The following is a 24778-nucleotide window of genomic DNA, read 5'->3' as shown; positions in this document are numbered from 1 at the left end:
ATTAGATGTAGTTACAACAACCGTTAAGAGACGATATCAGAGCATATTTAAATTCATCATTCCAGGATCGTTTGTATTCTGAATATGTTAAAAAGTGTAAAATAAAATGTTGTGTTTGGTAAAAATCATGTCCTTAATAGATTAGCATACCTAAATTTTATGTCACTAAAAATTTAGAATGGTGATATTTCTCCGACAATGAAAGTCGACAAAGCATGGGCGGCAGGTTACTCTGGTAAGGGTATTACTATAGCAGTGTTGGATGATGGTTTACAGACAGACCACCCTGATCTTTCTGTCAATATCGTAAGTACACTCCTTTAACATTATATATCTTAGTGTATTTAGCATATGTAACAATTTATTACTCAAAATGTGCACCAGTTAATTTTGAATTGAAACGGTCATTTTGATATGAGCAGCTTTTAAAAGACTGAACAATAAATTATTGAAAAGTAAATAACAAAAATACCGAACTCCTACGAAAATTCAAAACTTAAAGTCCCTTACCAAATAGCAATATCAAAAGCTCAAACACATTAAACGAATGGAAAAAAACTGAAGTCATAGTCTTGACTTGGTACAAGCATTTCCTTATCTGGAAAATGGAGGATTAAACCTGGTTTGACCATAGCACAATAACACAATGGCGGGATGTATAAATACCGAGCCACATCAAAAGGATATTACCAAAAATGGACTAAACAGTAAAGGTTAAAAATATACAAAGACAAATAAAAAGAACACTATAAAAGAGAGGCGAAAGATACCAAAAGGGACATTCACACTCATAATTCGAAAATAAACTGACAACGCCATGGCTAAGAAAGGAAAAGACCAACAGACTATCAATAGTACACAAAACACAACATAGAAAACTAAAGACTCATCAACACGAACCCTATCAAAAACTGGGGGTAATATCATGTGCTCCGGAAGGGTAAGCAGATCCTGCTCCATATGTGCCACCCGTCGTGTTGTTCATGTTAGTACAAACCGGGTAAGTTTTAATCGGTAGGTCACATTCGGGGAAAAGGGGACGGGATTGTAGTTACGACATTTGGAACATATCCGCTATCATCTGTGAAACGGATTTTCCATAACGGTCAATCAACTCGTGATGGCGAAGGAATGATTTCAACTTCACCACTTGGAACTCTTGGATTAATAGCTTATAACACGTAATTAAGAGGATAAACAACGTCAGTACCTTGAATATATACTTCAAGACCATCATGTGTTATTTGTGAAGTTGATATGGAATAATTATTAACAAGGTCTTGGTATATGCCGATGAACATTTTTAGAAAAAGGACGAGACGTTCTTTGACATAACCCTGGTTTATCAACTTTCTGCTCAGACACTGGTGATGTTTTATAAAGTCCGAGTAGCAGCTGCAAGCTCTTGAATATCAAATGAGTTTGGAAATGTATATCCCCTATGTAGGTGAAGTCGGTATGTTGCTGCAAAGGTCTGGGAAATTTATATGTATTTTTCCCTTGATGTAATGTCTTGTTGGTGTTTATTTGGAGGGAAATTGGATAATATTATATTTGACTTATCACATTCAGTATACAATCAATTTTGATAAAAGATCGTTCCTAGATCACTGTGAAGAATTATATAAGAATAATAAATAATTGAAAAACATTTGCAGAAAACAACGTTCCCTAAAGTATAACGACCAGGTTGAATTTGGCTGATCACGACAAAGGGAAGTTCCTCTATCTTAAATTACGAGAATGGTAAAAATATGGACAAGAACTTAGTTGTTTGTAAATTGAGTTACTTTTAAAATTAGGATCATATTCATTTACCATTTATTTGTTTAATATAATTAACCTTTTTATTCATTTTATATTAATATGAAACCTTTTTTACGAAATTTTAATAATTATTATTTTTTTTAATATTATACAGGATACTGCCAATGACAGAGATATTTATGACAATGATTATGATCCAAATCCTACAAACGGAAGCAGGTAACCAGTTTGATTATAGATTTATTTTACGCCAAGGCATGCTAAGAACCATCTTTTTAAGTAACGAGCACAATTCAATGTTTGTTTCAAACGTTTAGTTTAACTTTACTTTTTCCTTTTTTGTATTATCATCTCCGTAACGTTGAACTATGTTTCGGATTTTTGAATATTTGTCCTCGATCATCGCTGAATAGGCATGAAAGAGAGGCAGAAGATACCACAATGATAGTCATGAGTTAATTGACGAAATGCGAACACTGGTGCAGTAAAAGTGGGGCAGTTAACGTTTATAGTAATGTACACTTCTCTACCACACTGACATATACAAACCGTAAATATATTTAAAATGCGAATATACGGGGATACGTTTATATCTCAACGAGACCCCAACCAGATGACACAAGATCAAAAACACAACTAGAGGGCAACAAGGAGTCTTCTACAATATTCATTTGTCTAAATAATATATCGAGCACTTTTACGTCTCTTTGATGAACTTTAACCTTGTCAAGATCCTGATTTCATTAATCATTACGAAACGGTCACGCAACTTAAAGCAAGTTAAGAAAAAAGTAAAAAAACAAAATAAAACGAACTCCAAGGAAAATTAAAAACCGAAAGTCCCTTATCAAATGGCAAAATCAAAAGCTCATACAGATCAAACCAATGGAAAAACAACTGTCATATTCCTCACTTGGTACAGGATAGAGCTTGAGCTAAAAAAAAAATCAACTGCCAGTTACTGCAGAATATTGGAGTACAGGGCTTGCTTTTTTGTGGATTGCAGGTTCTAGGACTTCCAAGTAGGTGTCAATTTGGAAACAATAAATCATCTTTAAAATTATCACCCTTATCGCCTGTCCCATTTTTTTTATTTTTTCTTATTTTTGGTGAGGCTGAACACGCTCTATTATTTATATCAGTGTAGTGATACAATCATTATAACTACAGCACCTCTAGAACATTATCTGTGTCAATATCTTGAAAATAACTTAAATTTGTAAAGACATGATAAACCGTTTTTAAAGTTGACCATGCAAAAGTTAAAAAATTTAATAACATCAACTTAATTTGTGAGCCAAACATATTACAACCAATTTATATTTGACATTATACATCATTTACCGATAAAATCTTAATATCAACGTTTTGAAATATATATCAAGCTACTATCTAACGCTACAATCATGGCACTTCAAATATATATCGTAAGTAATATTTCAGTCACGGAACAGAAGTTAGTGGACTGATAGGTGCGGTAAAGGACAACAACATATGTGTAGTTGGTGTGGCATTTAAAAGCACCCTTATTGGTGAGTTAATCATTTTTTGTTAAATCTCACTCTGCCTAACACGTGAGTTAAGTGTTGAAATGAATGGCATAACATTGCACAAAACTAGTACACAAGCTTGTTGTGCAAAAATGGCATCTGCCACTTCTCATTCATGAATACGATGCAAGATAAAAAGAAATGTTGAATAAAGTACATTTTAAAATTATATAGGTTAAAAGTTTGGCAAACAGAACCATACAAAAAAAATAATGTGCCAAGGAGATATCAATGGTTAATAAAAAACCTAAGTCAAATTATAAGAAAGCAATACAACAGCACTGTCAACAGACAATAACACAAAACGCCATTCAATAAAACACAACACTTGTCAAACACTTTCATTGACCAACACGAAACTTATCTAAGACCGGAATGAACTGAATTGAGTTAATGTATAGAAGAGCAAAATAAACATGATAAATAAGAATAGCAATGTAGCTATAAAATACATCGGAAAAGGTACCAGGCTAATAATTTAGTACGCCAGACACGCTTTTCATTTCCAAATGACTCACGAGTGCCGTCGAATAAAAAAAGGCAAAGACCAAATACATTACTAAAAATAAGATAACCCCAGCATAATTTTCAAAATTGTTTTTGGATTTTTTTGTTTTGGTTTAGAGGGGGTGCTATGTTCGTTCATTACAGTGAGGACATCTTATAGGCCTGATATCTTTGATGACGTTTTACAACCTCCCGACATCCTGATAAGTTAAACTATTTTGAATAGAGGATTTGTCCAAGTAACCATTTGAACCATATGTTAAAAAACTAGAAATTTCCTTTGAGGAACTATTTGCCTATTAACAGCGACCGGAAAGGGGTTTTATAATATTATATCGGTATGGGAATATCAAAGCCCTAACAGAGCACTGCAGGGAATTGATATAAGCAAACAATTATTTCGGGTTCGTCTTTTTAACTTTTTCTAAAGTTCTTTAATGCATGAGGTGTTACTACATTTGCAAATTAAAAAAACCGAAACACGTTTAATCCTGAATAATCTAATTATGCTATATTATTACTTCATTTGCTTTACAGGAATTCGAATTTTGGGAGCTTTTGGTATATCAGATTCAGATGAAGCTCAGGCTCTAACTCACTATATTTCAAAGGTTGATATATACAGCAATAGCTGGGGACCTGATGATGGTATTGGTTTTAATGGTCCTAAATCAATCACGAAAGTAGCACTGCAGAATGGAGTTACTAATGTAAATATTACATGTAAATATTGATGTGTTTTTCTCGGTTTTAGTTTGTAACCCGGATTTGTTTTTGTTTCAATCGATTTATGACTTTCGAACAGCTGTATACTACTGTTGCCTTTATTTATATACGTTCTAAATATTCGTCGAAATACTATAAAATTTATGTGTACCAGTTTTTGAAACTAGAGGAAAAGCGAAATTATCCAAACTTTCTATCTCTTTTCTCTTTGTTCGTAGTATACTATAAAATATGATCTTTGGGTAAATTATGTACATAAAAATGGGTGCGGTCATACTTTTAACTTAATGTACATTGAGCAGACAAGCAAGTTAATTTTTTTTTGGTAGCAAACCAGACCTAGGCCTTCTCTGTAGGACTATTCTGATTTTGTTGATATATCTGCTCCATACAAGACGTGTCTGCATTTGACCGATTCTGAGGACAGATCTGATCCAGCTCATACCTGTGGACAGACAGGTTCCTTTGACCGGTCCTGAACAATAGTGTTATCACTAAATTTCTTTCCTTTTTTTAAAATATTTCCAAAAAAATTAATTTGCAGTGTGGTAATACCGATGAAAGATTTTTTAAAATAATTCATCAATCGAAACAAAGCGGTCTTGATCTCACATTTACTTTAGCGCGGAAGAGAACAGACTAACGAAATTTAACGTAAGAACAGGTATTGCTTTCAGTACTAGTTTCAAAATTGAATTGATAGTATCTGTCAAATTAATATTTATGGAAGTCATGAAATTAGGCATCGAACCAAGTGTTTAGAAGATATATTTTTCTTTGACGCCAAACATAAATCGGAGTCGTCATTAGTCAGAAATTTAAGATTCATGTTCAACCTTTTTGGGGAATACATACTACAAGAACACGCCGAAAAAGAGGAAGTCTCTCTTAACTGAACCGTGTTTATGGGAACAATAAGTCTGCTTCATTTTCGTTGAAATTAAGCCTGTCCCAAGTCAGGAGCCTGTAATTTAGTGGTCGACGTTTGTTACAATATATCATATCTGTTTTTCGTTTATTATTATGTACATAAATCAGGCCGTTAGTTTTCTCGTTTGAATTGTTTTACGTTTGTCATTTCGGGGCCTTTTATAGCTGACTTTGCGGTATGGGTTTTACTCATTGTTGACGTCCGTACGGTGAATTATAATTGTTAATTTATGTGTCATTTGGTCTCTTGTGGAGAGTTGTCTCATTGGCAATCATACCACATCTTCTTATTTTTATATTCATACGAAAACATAGATCGTGCAAAGAAAATAAGTGGATACCTGATATTTTGAACACGAATTCCATGAGATTTCATGTGTAGATCGAACAAGAGAAGTTAAATAACCTGTCAAATAAAACATGAAAAGAAAATATATTTTTATTTTTAAGCAGTGACGACATGACACATAATTTGAATATAAATATCGCATTCTGAACTATTTCCGTCTTGGCATCGTGTAACTCATGAGAGATACAGGGCTAATAATTTGGTATGCTAGACGCGCGTTTCACTTACATTTGACTCATAAGTGGTACTTGAATTAATATTGTTGCAAAGCCAATACTTATGACGAAGGTAAAGGACATTGATAACAAAGTATTCCGAACAAATCAGTCAAATACAGCTAAGAGATGTTTACCTAGGGATAGGAATAATTAGACTTGGATGAGAACTAATCTCTCCGACAAAAGGGAGGATTTCAATTTTCCAATTGTGAATTTTACATTTCTGGAGTATATATGTCTCACTTGATATGGTTTCCAAGGCTTGCGTTTCCTATCACAATTTCCCTAATAGATAGTTGCTACCTTCATGGAAGCTTTTGCATAAATGGTTAGATTAAAAATGTTTAAGTCATCCCTTCGAAAGTTTTACAGACGACATCACAATTTGAGTGACCGTTTTGGGATAGTTGATTTATTATGAAATGTGGTGTACCAATTTTCGTGGTTATAGATGAAACACGAATATAAGTGTTCAATGAATTAACAATTTATAAAGGCTTGTAAGTAAACTGAGCTATCCACGAAAATACAATTTTTCCTCAATCCACGAAATTGGTAATGACGGAAATAAATGTACCCACAGTACATGTCTTGAAGATGAACTCGATTGTGACATAACCGAATACGACTTATCACCTGCTTTTACTTTGCATGAACAACACGACGGGTACTATTTGTGGAGCAGGAAAGGCTAACCCTGTCGGTTCAACTGATTTTAAACAACGAGATTCCTGATGCTCAATCTTTAGTTTTTTGTAATTGTTGTTATCATTTCGACGTTTTTAATTTTTGATTAGGTGTTGTATGTTTATCGGAAAATATTCAAACAAAATCGAATGAAAATGTTATTACGATACAAATGAACAAACACAAGCTCATCAGTTTTACAAGCAACATCATGAAACTACCATTATGAAAAGGAATGTATGTAAAGTAATAATATTGACTAAGAAAATACGAAGAAAAGAGATCATCATACAAATTACAATGTAATTATTTGAAATAAATCTTAAACCAACCTTTTAACATATTCAAGGGCAGGAATGGTAAAGGAGTTATTTATATATGGGCTGCAGGTAATGGAGGTACAACAGACAACTGTAATGCTGATGGATATGTCAATAGTATTTATACTGTAGCCATCACTAGTGTACAAATTGGTCAAAATGCATGGTACGCTGAAGTATGTGCTCCTGTTTTAGCTGCAGCGTATGGTGGCAGCAATTCGGATAAGTTCCTGGTAATTCTACTGTTGCAATATAGAAAAACGTATGATTAGTGATATCTAGAAGGATCAATATTCTAAAGGATATAACTATTGATGATGATTTAATATTCATACTATACAATCATTCGTGTAATATTATTTTTTCGAAAACTTAAGCTAAATCTTTGTTATCAGTTTATAAAATTCTTAACATGGACACTTCAACAATTGGCTCTAGGTGTTTTTATGTTGGTGTTCACAGAACTATATAAACCGTAGACTTTTACATTCTAAAAGGCTAATTACATCAGTGGGGTGTTTTTCTTTCATTTATATTATATATTTAATGCTAACAATATAGCTTTTGCCTTTAATTTCAAATTTTTTTTAAGATTTTCAAAATTCAATTTCTTTGTTTGAACTCATACTGGTACAAAAAGGTCAAAATACGTAGTCACGTTGTACAAAGTAGCAACTAGCCAAAGTTTTTTGTGGGTTTCTTGTTGCGCAGTAAGTCTTTTGCTTTCTATGTTGTGTTTTGTAAACTGTTGTATTTCTCTTGGTCATCTTTCTTTTTGTTTTGTCATAGCATGGTTAGTTCGTTTTCGAAGAATAAGTTGAATGACTAATTGGTATCGACCGCCTTTTATCTTTTACCTTTTTATTACTGAGGACAAATGATAAATAAATGTAACGGTACTACAATCTATCGATACCATTATTTTTGCATTGCACAAAGTCGTGTTTTTCTCTGACTGTTAATGATATTTTAGTCTTAGATACATGATTTTTTTTAGAAGTTGTTAGTGGCTTTGAACAAGCTGTCAGTAACTGCGAGTACTCTGAGAACTGTATCTAGTGTCTTTTTTGTTGTTAGAGATGAGGGATATATATATATCCTGCCACGTCCTGTCCGTGTTTTTGTTTGATGTTTTTCTTTGTATCGATCTGATGAGTTAAGCCTTTTTCAACTGATTTTTATAGTTTGTTCTTATGTTGTGCCGTTACACCACTGTCCCAGGTTAGGGGAGGGTTTGGCGCACACAAACATGTTTAACCCCGCCACATTCTTTATGTGCCTGTCGTTGTCGTTGGTTCATGTCTGTCATATTTGTTTTTCGTAAATTATTTTGTTATAAATTAGGCCGTAGTTTTCTCAATAGAATTGTTTCATATTTCTCATGTCGGGGCTTTTATAGCCGTTTATACGGTATGGGTTTTTCTCATTGTTGAAGACCGTACGGTTACCTATAATTGCTTACATCCACTTCATTTTAACTTTGGTTGATAGTTGTCTCATTGGCAATCATACCACACCTCCTTAATTCTATAAAGACATAATTTTTATACGAATGCAAGTTATTGTTGCGTCGTAAATTCGAACTTGCCAGTACTTTGGAAGAAATGAGATTGGGTCATACGTCCAAAAAAAGATTTATTCTTCTATTTCAGACAACAACTACTACACCATCAGGATGTAAAAACGAAGGCGTGGAGGGGACATCGTATGCAGCACCTATTGCTTCCGGTATTGTTGCTCTAACACTTGAGGCTAAGTAAGCATTTTGTGCTTGAATTATTGCTCTATTACTCGAAGTAGAATTGTATCATCACATAGACTTTAAGATATCTGTGTTGAAGCACCAAGTTATTTTATTCATCTTCAGCTACTATGATTAAAAGCTGCCAGTGTTCACTCTAACACTCGAGACGAGTGTATTTGAATTGACAGGTATTGCTCTTTTATATTCGAAAGATCAACAGTTTTATTGATTAGTGTTAGCATTGTAGCACTCGAAGCAAAGTATTATCATAGTTTACCAATATTTGTTTTACACAAGGTAACAAGAGTTTACGTTCATATTACGTACTAGATAAACATCTTCAACTATTCTTTTTATCAGTATAATTATTGAGGAACTACTACCGTCAGTTCTCTTTTTGCTATGGTTTATGTATATGCAATAACCTATGAAGTACATTCTTTGCCAATTTTGACATGTATTATTCAACCTATTTAACATAAAATTACAACACTGTACTTAGACTTAACTTTGAACAATATATCTTTGTTGCATGTGAATTGTTGATCATTTCGTTTTGTTCTTCATCAACAGTCCAAATCTGACCTGGAGAGACATCCAACATCTCATTGTTCTCACATCAAACAGGAATGGTTTTAATGATACCTACGATAACTGGTCAATTAACGGAGCAAAAAAAGAATGTGAGTTTCGGGAAATATTATAGATTGAGTTAATGGAAAATAAGTAGAGTATAAAAAAGGGAGGGGGTTTACTGGTATCTTTGACAAGTTTACAACATCAAACATAATTCAACACACCCATTAACAACGGTCATTATCAATAGAAAGAGTTTACAAATCAATTATTTTAAAATGTATTTTATTTCATCTGACCATAACTAAAGATTTGTTTTTAATGAAGAATAAATACTGTTTTACAAAACAATATTTTTGTACGCGTAAATTCATTATGACTTTCAGACTATTATAACCTGACTCCATACCTGTTGATGAACCTTACAGATATATGTACTACGTTATTGAAGTAATTGATGGTAGTGAGGATTCCAATTAATTATGAAGTATAAATGAAATAACACTTTTCGTGCGTCCTAGGTGTTTTTCTAGATAAATTTTCATCAGGACTGCTCAAACGTTAACATTTGAAGGCCAGGTATGATTAAGTACGCTGTAACGGTAGGAGATATAAAAAAACAATAAGAACATTGATAAGATAGCCAAATACATTCCAAGGTCAACTCTGACTGATGGAGTTCTGAAATAATTTCTTAATTTATGTTATAGATAATGCATATTTTAAGGTTTTCTTTGTCATATAGCACACCGAGGGGTGACAAAATTGGTCAAATGAAACCCCGACCGTAGGAATGTATTTCTTTGGGCAATCCTGACATCCCGAACCGCTTTTCAAGATTTTTTTGAAAGCCAGGGATGCATAAATACGCTGCAACGGTAGGAGCTATATTACCCAAAAGGACCTAAATACAATATTCATCTAAGGTTAACTGTGCCTGAGGAAGAACCCAAGTTTTTTTTCATGATTTCTTAAGTTATGATTAGTGAATTTAAAATAGGTGTTTGTTATAAATCATGTCAGTATCAAAGCACTGACTTCTAAGCTAGTGATGCCATCTGTGACTACCAGTCAACAAGGAGCGGTATCGACCTAGTGCTAATAAATGAAAAAAAAATTGATACGTTTCGTACGACCGAACCGATTTTCAGGGTTTGCAGGGATCAGGAACGTTATAATCTAAACATTTGAATGCCAGGGATGCGAAAAAAACGCTGCAACGTTAGGATCTATATGACCATAAGGGACCTAAAACGAAAAGCCAAATTCATCTCAGGTCAAAACTGCATGAGGTAAATACAACCTTATGCCCTCATGTATTTCATTACATATGGAATGCGCTTCATTTGTTTAACATATTTTAATGTTCAACTGAATGAAAACAGTATAGGACTTTGCATCAATATTATATAACAAGAAATGAAACTTCAAGGTATCAACAGTTACTGTATATATTTACAAAAATAACGAGATATTGAGAAAATATAAAACCGGAGAAATAAATATCATGATGTGACATACACAGCTTAAGACTGGAAGATATATTTTTTCAACTTCACATGTCTTACATAAAGTTTTGTTTATTTCCAGTCAGCCAGGTATTAGGTTTTGGTTTGATGGACGCCGAAGGTATGATAAGCTATGGGAAAAACTGGGTACCAGTTCCAATACAACAAACTTGTACTTTATCCAAAAGGTCTCCATCTCTGTAAGTATATGTCTTACAATGCTAGAGTTTATTGTAACTGGTTATGTGTCCTTCTTTTAATGACTAGCATTCCAAGCTGCATACTTGAAAGATATAAGATTCCTAATGAAACCGGTATGTTGTATTGGTGAAAGTAGTTTAGTGAATGGTGTATGGTGTAATGGTTTATTGTGTAAAAGATATGGTGCAGGGAAATTTTGCGTGTTGTTTAAGCATCAGCTCGTTTCATAAAAGAGTGGACAGGGGAACAGTGTGTCATGTATGGTTTTTGAAAAATCGTGTAAATGTGTACAGTGCGTGTGGCATTGGGTAATGGTGTATGATATGAGTTAAAAATTTACAGCTTCAAGGATTGTAAAACAAAAAAGACCAGGAAAATCTCAATTTGCACTCGATAGGGTAACAATATATAAGATAAAAAAGACATATACACTTATTGACTAGTAATAAGCGATTAAGAAAGTTTGTTGACCCTGAGATACAAGCTAACACGATAGATTGATTGATTGACTTTATACGTTTACCGCCTTTTCAGCACTAATGGCTATATCGTGCCGGCCTGTTTAAATTGGCACAGGAATCCCGAGTTCACCGAGAGAAACGCCGATTTTAGAGAGGACAACTGGCGATCCTAGGCAATTAGGATTAGAGTCAAACGCACGTTCCACATAGAAGGTTTGAACTCACAACCTCAGTTTTGAGAGGCTAGTGGAATAGTGCATGCACTACTTAGATCACTCGATATATACTATAATGATATTCGATTTAAACTTTTAAAAGAAATTATCTTACAGGAACACCACTACAGCGGTATATGATTCCATTACTGTTACTTCTCGTGATTGCTCGTCCATAAACTATCTAGAACACGTGGTAGCTGACATTTCATTCTCCTACTCAAGCTTAAGAGGTTCAACGCAGTTGTATTTGATATCTCCATCTGGTACCATAAGTCATTTGTTACACTACAGATATCAGGACGAAGAAGATAACACAGCAGCCGGGAATCAAACATGGGCTTTTATGTCAGTACATTTTTGGAAGGAAAATCCAACTGGAACTTGGTATCTGGAAATCACTTCGTATCTGAATACTGTAACCGGTAAAGCAATATGATTGTCCAACTTTTGTAATTTCATTGTCATATTGTAACAAAACGTTTTGTCCCTGTTGGTATTTTTATTGATTTAAAAATTTTAAGTGGGTGTAAATGGTGGCAAATTATTAACTTTGACGTAACCTATTAGCGGTCTCGTGTAGTCTACAATTTCAATTGTCATTATCAAAACATGTTAAAGGCCGTACTTTGACCTATAATGGTTTACTTTTACAGGCTGTGACTTGGATGGAGAGTTGTCTCATTGGCACTCATACCACATCTTCTTATATTAACATATAAATTATCTTGTTAATATCTGAATGGAATAAACATTCTCGTTCCACAACATAGTGACAAAAGAGTTATCTTATTGGTTTCAGGGTTTCGTTCGTTAGAGACTAGTGTAACCCATCATTATGTCCGTGTCAGTGCTGGAAGATCTTTTATAGTCGAATTCAAACACTTTTTTTTGTTCAGAAATAGAAAATGCAAATTGAAAAAATATTAAACCGACAAATCAAGTCATGGAAAACAATTGATAAAGCCACCGAAAATGATACAATCAAATGCCCAAATCATATTGTGCACGGTTACTCAGAAAACTATGATTTGCCAATTTGAATTTCAATAAAAACATTGATTGATAACACTGTTGTTTGAAATGTTAGTATATTGTGCACAGTATTTTGTACCAAGCATCTCATTAATTCTGTTTGTCTGTAATATTTTAGTCACACTAAACAGCTGGTCACTTAAATTCTACGGAACATCAACAGATCCGTGGCCAAGTAAGTGATCTTAAGCATTACAAAAGCAAATGATAAATAGAAATTTAAAGTTTCCATTTCCGTAGTGATTCGTAAAGGATTTTTAGCATGATTTTGTTATTATAAAACACCCATGCAACCACGCAACCCTATTGCATGATAGGACCTGTTTCGGCAGTTAAAGCTGGGGATGGTCATCGTAAGATGCATTACTTTAATGTAATTAAATATGAAAATCATTCATGTATAAATCATAGGTTTGAACGTTGTTTTCAATTTAGACTTGTTTATATTGATATATTGATATATTTATATTTTAATTCTTCATCAATAGATCTAGATACTATGACAGATCTGCCATGATCAGGGATAAAACTGTCAATTATATGTTAAAGTCTTTAACTTTGATCTAGTAAGCATGTCTCCTATACTTTTATGTCTGCTATATGCAACTATTGGTGCAACATTGAATACTTGTACACATTCTTCGTCAAACTGCAATAAATGCCAGTGTTTCATGATATATGTGTATATATGGGTTACATAAGTTACTAAAACTAACGAAATATTTTCTTTTTTCTTCGATTTGTTTTGTTATAATAATTCAGTACGGTCAATTGACAAAGCATCAGTAATATCATCATCTATTTCGACGTTATCATAACCCCTATCTAACAATTTCACTTTGAAATTAGTTAGATTGTTTATTAATATGTTATGGTCACTTGTGTTTCTTATCTGCCGTATTGCTTCATTTTTAATAAATCCTCGGAATACATGCTGTGAGTGACAGCTAATCTGTGTAGAAGAGATAAGAATTCGTTTCTTTAAAATGTATTTCAAGGTCAAGAATGCCATGTGTTGTAAATCTTTGACCTTTAATTACACAACATCTTAGAACGATATTTTGTCGTTTGAGATTTCATAGGTGAACTTCAATAAGGGGTTATAATTATTTGCTAGACGAAAAAAATCTATAATTTCATCTGATGTTCCATCATATATTATGAATCTATCGTCACTATATCTGCCATGATAGAATATTTTGTCTTTGTGTTGAAATGCTGAAGTTATTTGATTCATTATTTCAAACATAAGTATGTCACAGGTTTCCGGTGAAGGTAATGCACCAATTGCCGTACCTTTTATTTGTTTATAAATTTTCCCATCAAATTTAAATAAATTGTTTTCTAATATGACTCTCAACAGATGTATTAATACATTGACCGGCGGAGCTTTGACTTTGAAGTTTGATATGTCAAAATTGTTATAGGCTCGTTCAACAGCACTTAATAAAGCATCTTAAGGAAGATTAATAAACATCTGTTTAAACATATTTTATTTGCTAAATATCAGCAAAATGGAAACAGTAAACATCTGTGTTATATCATACGAAACCGAAAGGCTAATAGCCATAGGTTTTAATTTCTCAATGATATTAATGAAAGATGTAGTATCTTTTAAATATGTAGACTGATTTTGAACTATAGGTATAAGAAAATAATCTACATAATGACCGATAAATTCAGTTACGGAACCACACTGTGATATAATTGGTCTGCCAGGTGGAATTACATTTAATTCATTTAATCCATCATGTTGTATTTGTTTGGACGTCTCCGTTTCAAGACGGTGAATTTTTGTTATTATAAAACACCCATGCAACCACGCATCCCATATTGCCTGATAGGACCCGAAACCACTTCAGTGTTTCGGCAGTTAAAGCTTGGGATGGTCATCTTAAGATGCATTTTTTTTAATATAATCTAATACGATGACCATCCCAAGCTTTAACTGCCGAAACACTAAAATAGTGTCGGGTCCTATCATGCAATACGGGATGCGTGGTTGCATGGGTTTTTTTTATAATAACATAATGCTTGGAAATATTTCTAGCAAAAGGTCTTTCCATTTTTTCAGTAGACCTTCAGATATATCGTTGATGCATGCTTAAAACAGTTTGTTATCTTATCTTACTTTACAAATAAAAAGAAAAAGCACAAACATTTTTGTTTTCATTTTCGAATAATTCTGACATAAGCAATAGCATTAGCCCAATTTTACAAAAATAAAAATATATTGGTGTGGGTCCTTTTGAAGAACTCCATTGATGTGTATGCTTCCTAAAATAAAGAGTAATATAAACTGCATTTGAGTTCAAATGTGTCGATTTTGACATGTTCATGACGTCAACGTTCAAAACCAATCAAGTGACAACACTAAATTCTTTTTAATATCTTAGTTAAGACCATCCTATAGATTGAATAATTTTGCTATGTGTCGGTTTAATAGGCCGAATGTAGGCTCCTGTCATATCCAATCATTAGGTTGTTTACATGAACAACGTTCTGTGTTTTTTTTTAACATTACATCATTAATACTTTTTATTCAAATAAAAGTTTAAAAAGTCAATGTAAATGAACTTCAATAAATAATTGATTCCAAACTGAAAGGAAATTCATAGTCATCTAAATATATTGGACTATTAAGACGTACATTTTTATATTCTTGAGCAAGATAATAAAGCAATATGTAATTTGATACAGAATACAAATTAAAACTGCTACCTAGAAATAAGGACATTTGTAAAAGTCCAAAGACATTTTGATTTAAGTAAATCTCGAAGAGAAACAAATTACGAATTAAAAATATAGTGCATAGATTATAGTCAACTGTAACAATTTGTTATATAATCAATAACGAGTACATTAAATTCAAGATGGCAGATATTTTAAAGCAAAATAATTGTTTTTTATTGTTAAAACTGTTGAACCATATCTAACGCTACACTATTTCTTAATGATTTGATATAATTGTCATCAAATGATTTTTAGACAAAGTGAAATGTTTTGTAGGCGTTGGACAAACAAGTTCAGCATCTGCCAAAATAACAACAGAACCTAAAACACAAAGCACAACAGTAGGTAAAACAACTAAACCTACACCAAAAAGTACAACGTTTGTGCTTACAACAAAGGATGCCACTGGTTCAATAGCTCATAGTAAGTATATCGATACTTTCATTTGAAAGCTCTTAACGTCAAAACGCTATCTTGGATGAAGGAGATTAAGATAACAATGGGTATTGAAACAGATTGACCAAAAGGAACAAGCATTTTGAAATGAATGTTCAAGATTTAAAACAAATATACCTTGTGGCAGCTTGTGATTACATGTCCGCTTTAAGACGCTGAATGATTAACACCTTCAGTTGTTTAAAAGACATCCCAGACCTATAATTTTATACGCCAGACAGATGTTTCGTCTTCCAAAAAAAACCCATCAGTGAAGCTAGAATAGTTAAAATGCCAAATACAGCACGAAGTTGAAGAGCATTGAGGATAACTGGTTCTAAACCACTATATTAATAGTATGCATAGGGCAAATAAAAATTTCATTTAGTGGCAGCTTGTGATAACATTTCCGCTTTATGCCATTGAACGATAAATGACACCTTCAGTTCCTTAAACGACAACCCCAGTTTCATAATTTTATACGCAAGACGCGTGTTTCGTCTTCAAAAGACGCATCAGTGACGAACGAATAGAAACAGTTAAAATGTCAAATACAGTACGAAGTTGAAGAGCATTGAGGATAACTGGTGCTTAACCCGGTACATAAATAGTATGCATAGTGCAAAACATTGTTTTTCAAATTTCTCTTGTGGCTAATTAGACTTGTAGTAAGAATGATGATTACTATATCAATGATGCACTGTTACGTCATTTATAATTTGGTTCCCTATTTACCTTTTGGGCTAAAATATTTTCGCGAAATAAGCGAAACTAAAGTCCTGACAAAATAGTTTTCACTTTATAGAATGAGCGTCTGAAATAAATCATGTAAAATTTTTAGTGAAATACCTGTAGATGTAGAATGTGTTCTGTTACATGTCGTATTTATAGAGGTGATTTTAGGTTTTCATGTAGTTTTAGTTTGATAGTTTTGTATTTTTAGATATATTTGTTCAAGTCAGAACTAATGATTATTTTCCAATCAGCAAATGGGGCATTATTTATTTCAACAATTATTTATTCAAGCTTACAATACAAATGTCCCGATGATTGCCGGTATTGTTGGAGCCTTCATTGCAATGCTTGCACTCGTTGGAGCAGTGTTTGCTACATATGCATTATTAAAGAGCATAAAGAAGTAACCATGAATTTAATTATCTAACTATACAATTTAAACGTGCATGCGATGTCATCACTAAATGTAGAAAATAAATTTAAGGTTGCAATATATTATTACATATTATTACATATTATTACATATATTATAAGCAGTAAAACGGATAACAAAGAAGTGCATTTTATAGTAAACATTATAATGTGATAACAAATTAGGAGATGCGCCAATAAGACTGTTATCCTTAAAGATTATTCACACAAAGACTGAAACAATTATAAGATCACCAGCCTTCAACAATGATTACAATGAGTACCGTTTAATAAGCTATTAACGGCCTCGGTATGACAAAAAATATGAACATTAAAAAAAAAAACCATGGCCTGATGTATACTGCAACATAGAACAAATACTAATAAAGCAAACATCATCCAAAGGCAACCACTGCATAGCATGTTCCTGGCTTGTTGCAGCAACATTAAGAATATGGCAGGCCTTGGTTTGTTATAGCAACATTAAGAATATGGCAGGCCTTGACTAATTTGTGAGAGCTCCATCATCCCCTCAAACTGGTACAATGATATAACAACAAAGCATAAGTTCGTTTGTTAATGTATCGTTAGATTTCATTTACAGCACTCTTATTATTTGTTGTTACTAAGGTTAGTATGGAAAGCAGAAATGACATTAAATTCTTGTCATATTTATAATATGCTTTTGTTGCCGGGACCAATCAAATATTACGCCACATTTTTTCCAGAAATAGTACTCGTATGTACATGGTCATTACCAGAAATAGTACTCGTATGTACATGGTCATTACCAGAAATAGTACTCGTATGTACATGGTCATTACCAGAAATAGTACTCGTATGTACATGGTCATTACCAGAAATAGTACTCGTATGTACATGGTCATTACCAGAAATAGTACCCGTATGTACTTGGTCATTACCAGAAATAGTACTCGTATGTACATGGTCATTACCAGAAATAGTACTCGTATGTACATGGTCATTACCAGAAATAGTACTCGTATGTACATGGTCATTACCAGAAATAGTACCCGTATGTACATGGTCATTACCAGAAATAGTACCCGTATGTACGTGGTCATTACCAGAAATAATACTCGTATGTACATGGTCATTACCAGAAATAGTACTCGTATGTACATGGTTATTACCAGAAATAGTACTCGTATGTACATGGTCATTACCAGAAATAGTAATCGTATGTACATGGTCATTACCAGAAATAGTACTCGTATGTACATGGTCATTACCAGAAATAGTACCCGTATGTACTTGGTCATTACCAGAAATAGTACTCGTATGTACATGGTCATTACCAGGAATAGTACTCGTATGTACATGGTCATTACCAGAAATAGTACTCGTATGTACATGGTCATTACCAGAAATAGTACTCGTATGTACATGGTCATTACCAGAAACTCCATAGGATTAATGATGATTCATCGGCAAAAGTCTGTAAAAACTCATCAAAGATACCAGGCTAACAATTTGGTTCGCCAGACACGCGTTCTGTCTAACTGAGACTCATCAGTAGCGCCTTGTCAAAACAATTTGAAGGTTACATATAATACGAAGTTGAAACGCTTTAAAAACAGAAAAGTTCAAAAAAAAGTGTGCCAAATACGGCTAAGGCAATCTTTCACTGACAGTAGAAAACCGGTAAAATAGTTCGAGCACTTTCATTTTGGGTGAAGCCCATCAAAGTTGCATATTTGTCAAAAACAACACGTCATACTCATTTGACTTGCTTTTTCAGTGATGAAAAGTAAGTATATACACCGATAAAAGAAGACGGCAGTGAAATTGCAACACACGATGACACACACAAAACAAAACAAAAAACGAAAACGTTCTTGCTTACGCATGTCCTTAAACTGAATCCATTATGTCCTTAAATAACATTTTTAATTTCTTCTGTTTTTAGACTTGATACGAAGAAGCAACGCAAGTACGAAATCCCGAATGTGTACAATAGGAAGGAAATTCAAGCTGTGACACAATTATATGGTAGACGTATAGATGTGTATTGAAATAACGTCCGGTTCTAGATTTAAGCCACGACACTTAAGTATAGAACCTAAAGTTTGTGCATTGCCATATAATCAGTGATTATGTAGCATTTGCAGTAAAATAATGTAAATTACTGTGATATCAATTAGTTTATGATAATAATGATAATCGACGAAAATTATTGTCTTCATAACATACTAGTATATCATTTTTAGAATACAATACTTACGATATCTCTTTTTTCAAATAAAAAGATTTAAAAAATATGGTTTTTTTTTGTACATTGTAACGGTATTTCTGTAAACCTTTAACGATTTCGATAATTTTCACTGTAATTTTAGACAAGCCATTGATTTTTTTGTCCTCCAAATAGTGTCACGTTATTTCTCTTAATATAATATCTTTTACAGAACATGCATAACATAAAATAAGTTTATTTTGGTTTGATCAATTAAACAAAATTATGTTGGACACTATTACCGGAAGCCTTCTTTTATGAAAGGACCATTTACTTATATCATTCCAGAGTTACATACATTTTGGTCGTTTTTCAGATAATTTCCAACATTATGATGTTGAAATAATACGGTATTTTTTTACAACAACGGATATTTTTCATTTCAAAAATTAAGCAGTCTGTTCAATATCTTACATTTCTTTTAGTTGAACAGTAACATAGAAAACTTAATCGATATTTTTGATATTATACAAATATCGACACAAAATTAGATCATCAAATAAATCTCAAAATAAATTTTCTTTTAAGGAATATAATTTCAACAACAGAGTTTTGTATGTTTTTTTAATCAAGTAACATAATGTATATGATATTATGAAAAGAATTCATTCGTATTTATCGTAAATTTTTTCAAGATTTTCACATTGCCATGTACGATCATCATTCATATTCTTTCGGTACGCAGTTTACTTTCCTATTAGTTATAGGCTTTACAATCATATTATATAGATATATTAGAGCCGATTTCTCCAAAAGTCATATTACACTAGAGCTGATTTTAGAAGAAAATATTTTGCAGTCATCAGAAACTTTAAGATATTTCAAAACTATGACGCATTTTTGAAATGTGACCAACATAGAAATGTCTCTAGATTGCTGTTAGCACAAGTTTTTTTGTGATATAGGTTATTTTTTGTTGACCTCTAGATGTAATTGTTTACCTCTAGATGTCTTTTGTTGATCTCTTGATTCTAGATGTTTTTCATTACATCTAGATGTCTTTTAGTTTATATCTCTGTGATGCTATCTCATTTACATATACTTCACATCACCTTTTTTTAGACTTTATAAAATGTTTTAGGATACAACTTGCAACTGATGCTTTGAAGCTTAACTGTTTTTGTGATGAATTGAATTTGTAAGTTTGTTCATACTTGTATTTTTATTGATGGATAATTTAAATCATCGATTTTATTTGTATAAAAAAAAATGTGTGTAATGATTTTTTTCTGTTTTGTCAAAGAATAAGAAGAACAATTGATTTCAATGTTTTGTGAAATTTTATCGTAAATAAGCAGATTCAAAATCCGCATTTGTCGACATTCATATGTGTGTTTACTCATTAGTGACGCTCGAATACATTTGTTTTTTAAAGGCCAAATAAAGCAACAACATTGATTATCCGTTTTAGCATAATCATTAGACACCAATCTAACAGAAAACACTAACATTTTGTCAAATGAAGGACACAGTAAATTATCAACGCAAGTCGTCTTAAGTGTTTAGACGGCAACAGTCAATTAGATCACGCCTTTCAATCGTACAACTTTACTCAGTACTTGGAACATTAAATACAATATTGTTATTGGTTGATTGTTTAGTCTCATTACGATAATCGCACTAAAAATATAATGATTGTGAGGCTGAAATAATGAACTTTTTTTCGAAAACAAAGTCATCTAATTTTGACAGGATGTTTGCCAACAAAGCTCATAGGTCATGTTGGTATACGGTTATTCTGTAATAATAAGTAGAAGCCTCGTTCTAGAGTACATTTTTTTTTTTTTTTCTTTGTTGACATATTTTTTTGTTTTTATAGTGATTAAGATAATAATACAATGTGGACTGCTGTACCACTATTTTTGACATTTTTACCTATTATGTCTGTTTGTTTTGTTAACACAATGTTGTCAATATGATGGAATTTTATGCGACTGTCATACAAGTGAGAGTTTTAGCTAGCTATTAAACCAGGTTTAATCCACCATTTTCTACATAAGAAAATGCCTGTACTAAGTCAGGAATATGACAGTTGTTTTCCATTCGTTTGATGTGTTTGAGCTTTTGATTTTGCCATTTGATAAGGGATTTTCCGTTTTGAATTTTCCTCGGAGTTCGGTGTTTTTGTTATTTTATTTTTCACATTAAAACTGTAATGGATCCATCAAATCTGACAGGGCAAACATGATTAAAAATGTCAAAATCTACGTACTGTTTATTTGATCAAAATTGTCAGAAATGAAAAATTTACAATGAGAAAAGCACCTCTTTCTTCGTCGTGGTTAGTTTTTAAACGATCTTTATTGTCAATTTATTTCTATACTCAAAAGAGAGGCGGAAGATACCAAGGAATAGTCATACTCATAAGTCGAAAACGAAATGACATTTGAACCTATCCCTCGTCATCTGTGAAACAGATATTACGTAACGTACAACCAACTCGTGATGGCGTCCGTAACCTATTCGAGGCATGACTTCAACTTCACCACTTCGAACTCTTGGTTTAATAGCTCCCTGCTAAGCAGCAAGCCTTTATCAAGGAGATCATGATAGGAAAAAGTTAAATCACAAAAATACTGAACTCCGAGGAAAATTCAAAACGGAAAGTCCCTAATCAAATGGCAAAATAAAAAGCACAACATACACATGGACAACAACTGTCATATTCCTGACTTGGTACAGGCATTTCCTTATGTAGAAAATGGTGGTTTGAACCTGGTTTTATAGCGCTAAACCTCTCACTTTGCAAGCTCTGAAATATCAGCTGGGAGTTGTTTACTCCATATGCAGTCGCTGTTGGAATACTAGTATTGCTACATAGAAATGAAATGTTTATAATTGGGAAGCTGAAGTCATCTCTATCATCATAAAAATGTTGTTCTTAACCGATCCTCATTGTTAATTTATAGATGTAAGCCAAGACATGAGGCAAACTTAACTGCATCTGTGATACCCTCTATTTCATGTTCGATGGGATAAATGCGTTCAATATAGTCCCTAAACTTTGAATTATTCTATTTAGCGGAACGAGAAGTTAACTGATAATGCCAGCTTGTTTTTATTCTTCCTTCGAAACTACTGTATAAAGTTTGCCTCATGTGAATAAAGGAACGAATCTACCAGAAGAGACGCACTGTTGGTTCCCATGAGAATGCCGATTGTTCTCGGAACGTAACACATATTTTGTCAATCACGATATCAACATCTTGATAAAGTCAGTTGTTTCAGAAAAAGGAATTGTTTCAATCAGAGTGGTTTTTTGGCAAAGGACGATTTATCCCATCCTAAAGCTAAATATGTGTTTCTACGCTGGCCATTTTTGTATGATAAAAACCAGAACCAGTTATGTAATTTTTTATTTAGTGTGGAATGGGGAAAGCATGTGTGAAGATTAGTAAAGGTCAGAGGAAAAGATTAAGATTGTATGTGCTCTAAAAGATCTTTTGAATTTTCTAAGTATCCACATCTGATTCACACTGACCCAATAGTAGGTAGTTTCACAATAACTCATGAAGATAATATTGTTCACATCGGCCCTAGGGAAGAAATTTTCACAATAATCTAAAGACCGGCAATGATTGCTGACAAACTTGTAATTAATAACTAAGGTTTCCTGGAGCACCTGAAAAAACAGTAATAAAACGATATTTGTAAGGACATTTGTGTAATTAAGGTATCAAATGTAGTGAAGGAAGATCCAGTTCTTCCTCTTTGGATGAAATTCCAAAAGAACATAGGATAGACCTATCGTTACTAGTGTTCAGGATTTCTCCTGGTAAGTGGCGTAGAGGTAATTGTTGAGTTTCAATGTGAATAGTTAATACCTAATTCCGCTATCAAGCAATTTATGTTATGTGATTTACACACAACATCGATGTTATTTGGGGCTATATCGGCAGGGACAGCAACAAATTTGTCTTCGAGGTAGGACTTGTGCTTATCAACCTGTTGGTCCTTAGACATCGAGGCATCATGGCATCATGTGTATTCATAGACAAATTCATTTTTTTAATTTTGATTTGTATCTACGACAAATAACCATAACCTATTCGGAAAGAGTATCTACGTGGTAATTTTTAGCCCATTGCTTTGCATTATACTCGACTGAATTCATCAGTATTTGGACGTTGTGTTTCCAATTGATGGATTTAGGCACACGATATTTCGGGACGTAGGATAACATTTCGCAGAGATGTGTTATTGACAATGGTCTGCGCAGAGATGTGTTATTGACAATGGTCTGGTCACTACATATAGTTATAATGTGGCCAGCAGGATTATATATGAATGAGAAACTACCAAATGCGCAATGGAAGGTTTGAACTTGAAGTCGTCAATAAATAATTTGTAATTGAAAATTAGTCGCAATTGTTGTGGTATAGATGTAAGAGATGATAGGTACAGACTGATCTTTAAAGCAGGGAAATATTTTCGACATGTAAAGTAGCCTTGATTGCATCTATGGTATTTCAAGTTATTTAGGATTGATACAATCGATATCATGAACATAGTCACCAAACATTGCGATATTCACTTAGAAGGTATCATCTATAGAAATATAAGTTTACTTTTTTTAATGCTAGCTTTTCATACTTTGTAATAATTGATGTATGAACATGAGATTTGCCTCATACGAACTGGATAAATGTGCAAAAAGAGGAACATGTTTCGATCCGTAGGAAAACTGTTTGTCTGTTCGAAAATACGTCAAATAAATATACCAATTAATATGCAATTATTTTAATGATGCCAGACTGGGTGCGTCGACAGGGTAGGAGTATCCTGTCATGCATGCATCGCTTACCGTCTTTGTATTTACTTTAGGGAATATAAGTGTAAAGCTTAGAAAGATCAATAGTGTTGATATGACTGCAAAATGGTCAAGAAGATGATTAGAGATGTTCAGTAGATCTTCTGAATTTTCAAGAATCCACATCTGAACGACATCATTGCTTTGTTGATATATACTTAATTACTGTATGTCTGTAACACTTGTACAAAATATCTGAAAGACAAAATTTAAAAAAAAAACAAAACGAACTCTAAGGCAAATTCAAAAAGGGGAAGTCCATAAAAACTGACAAAATCAAACGCTATCAATCAACATAAAAAGTGAAAAAACAACTGCCATATTTCTGACTTGGTACAGGCATTTTCCGACGAAAATGGCGGGAATAGCCTGGTGTTATAGCTTGCTAAATTTTCCATAGTGTGAAAGTTGTTTATATTTCTGTTATATTGACACAATTAGGTGAGCAACATACATAATAGGTTAATGTGACAATTATTGGGAACCAACAGCCAAAACTGTGTAAACATACATCCCAGGCATACAAACCATTTGACTAAAAAATTCAAACAAACATACAAATTAATCTAACAAAGACGCCAACAAAAAAGTTGTAATAGATAGTAA

At 33.0% G+C, this 24778-nt stretch overlaps 1 protein-coding gene across 1 annotated transcript in view; it reads left to right on the top strand.

The window, feature by feature from the left end:
• The window catches only part of LOC127739371 (furin-like), a 61373-nt gene that overhangs the window by 1633 nt on the left and 34962 nt on the right, over positions 1–24778 (top strand). The gene's annotated exons all lie outside the window — the stretch shown is intronic.

This window comes from Mytilus californianus, unplaced genomic scaffold (genome assembly GCF_021869535.1).
Source record: "Mytilus californianus isolate M0D057914Y unplaced genomic scaffold, xbMytCali1.0.p SCAF_4, whole genome shotgun sequence".
In the NCBI taxonomy this organism is placed as follows: Eukaryota; Metazoa; Mollusca; class Bivalvia; order Mytilida; family Mytilidae; genus Mytilus; species Mytilus californianus.
Note: the sequence above shows the minus strand (reverse complement) of the source record. Positions and strands in the feature narration are given on the sequence as shown.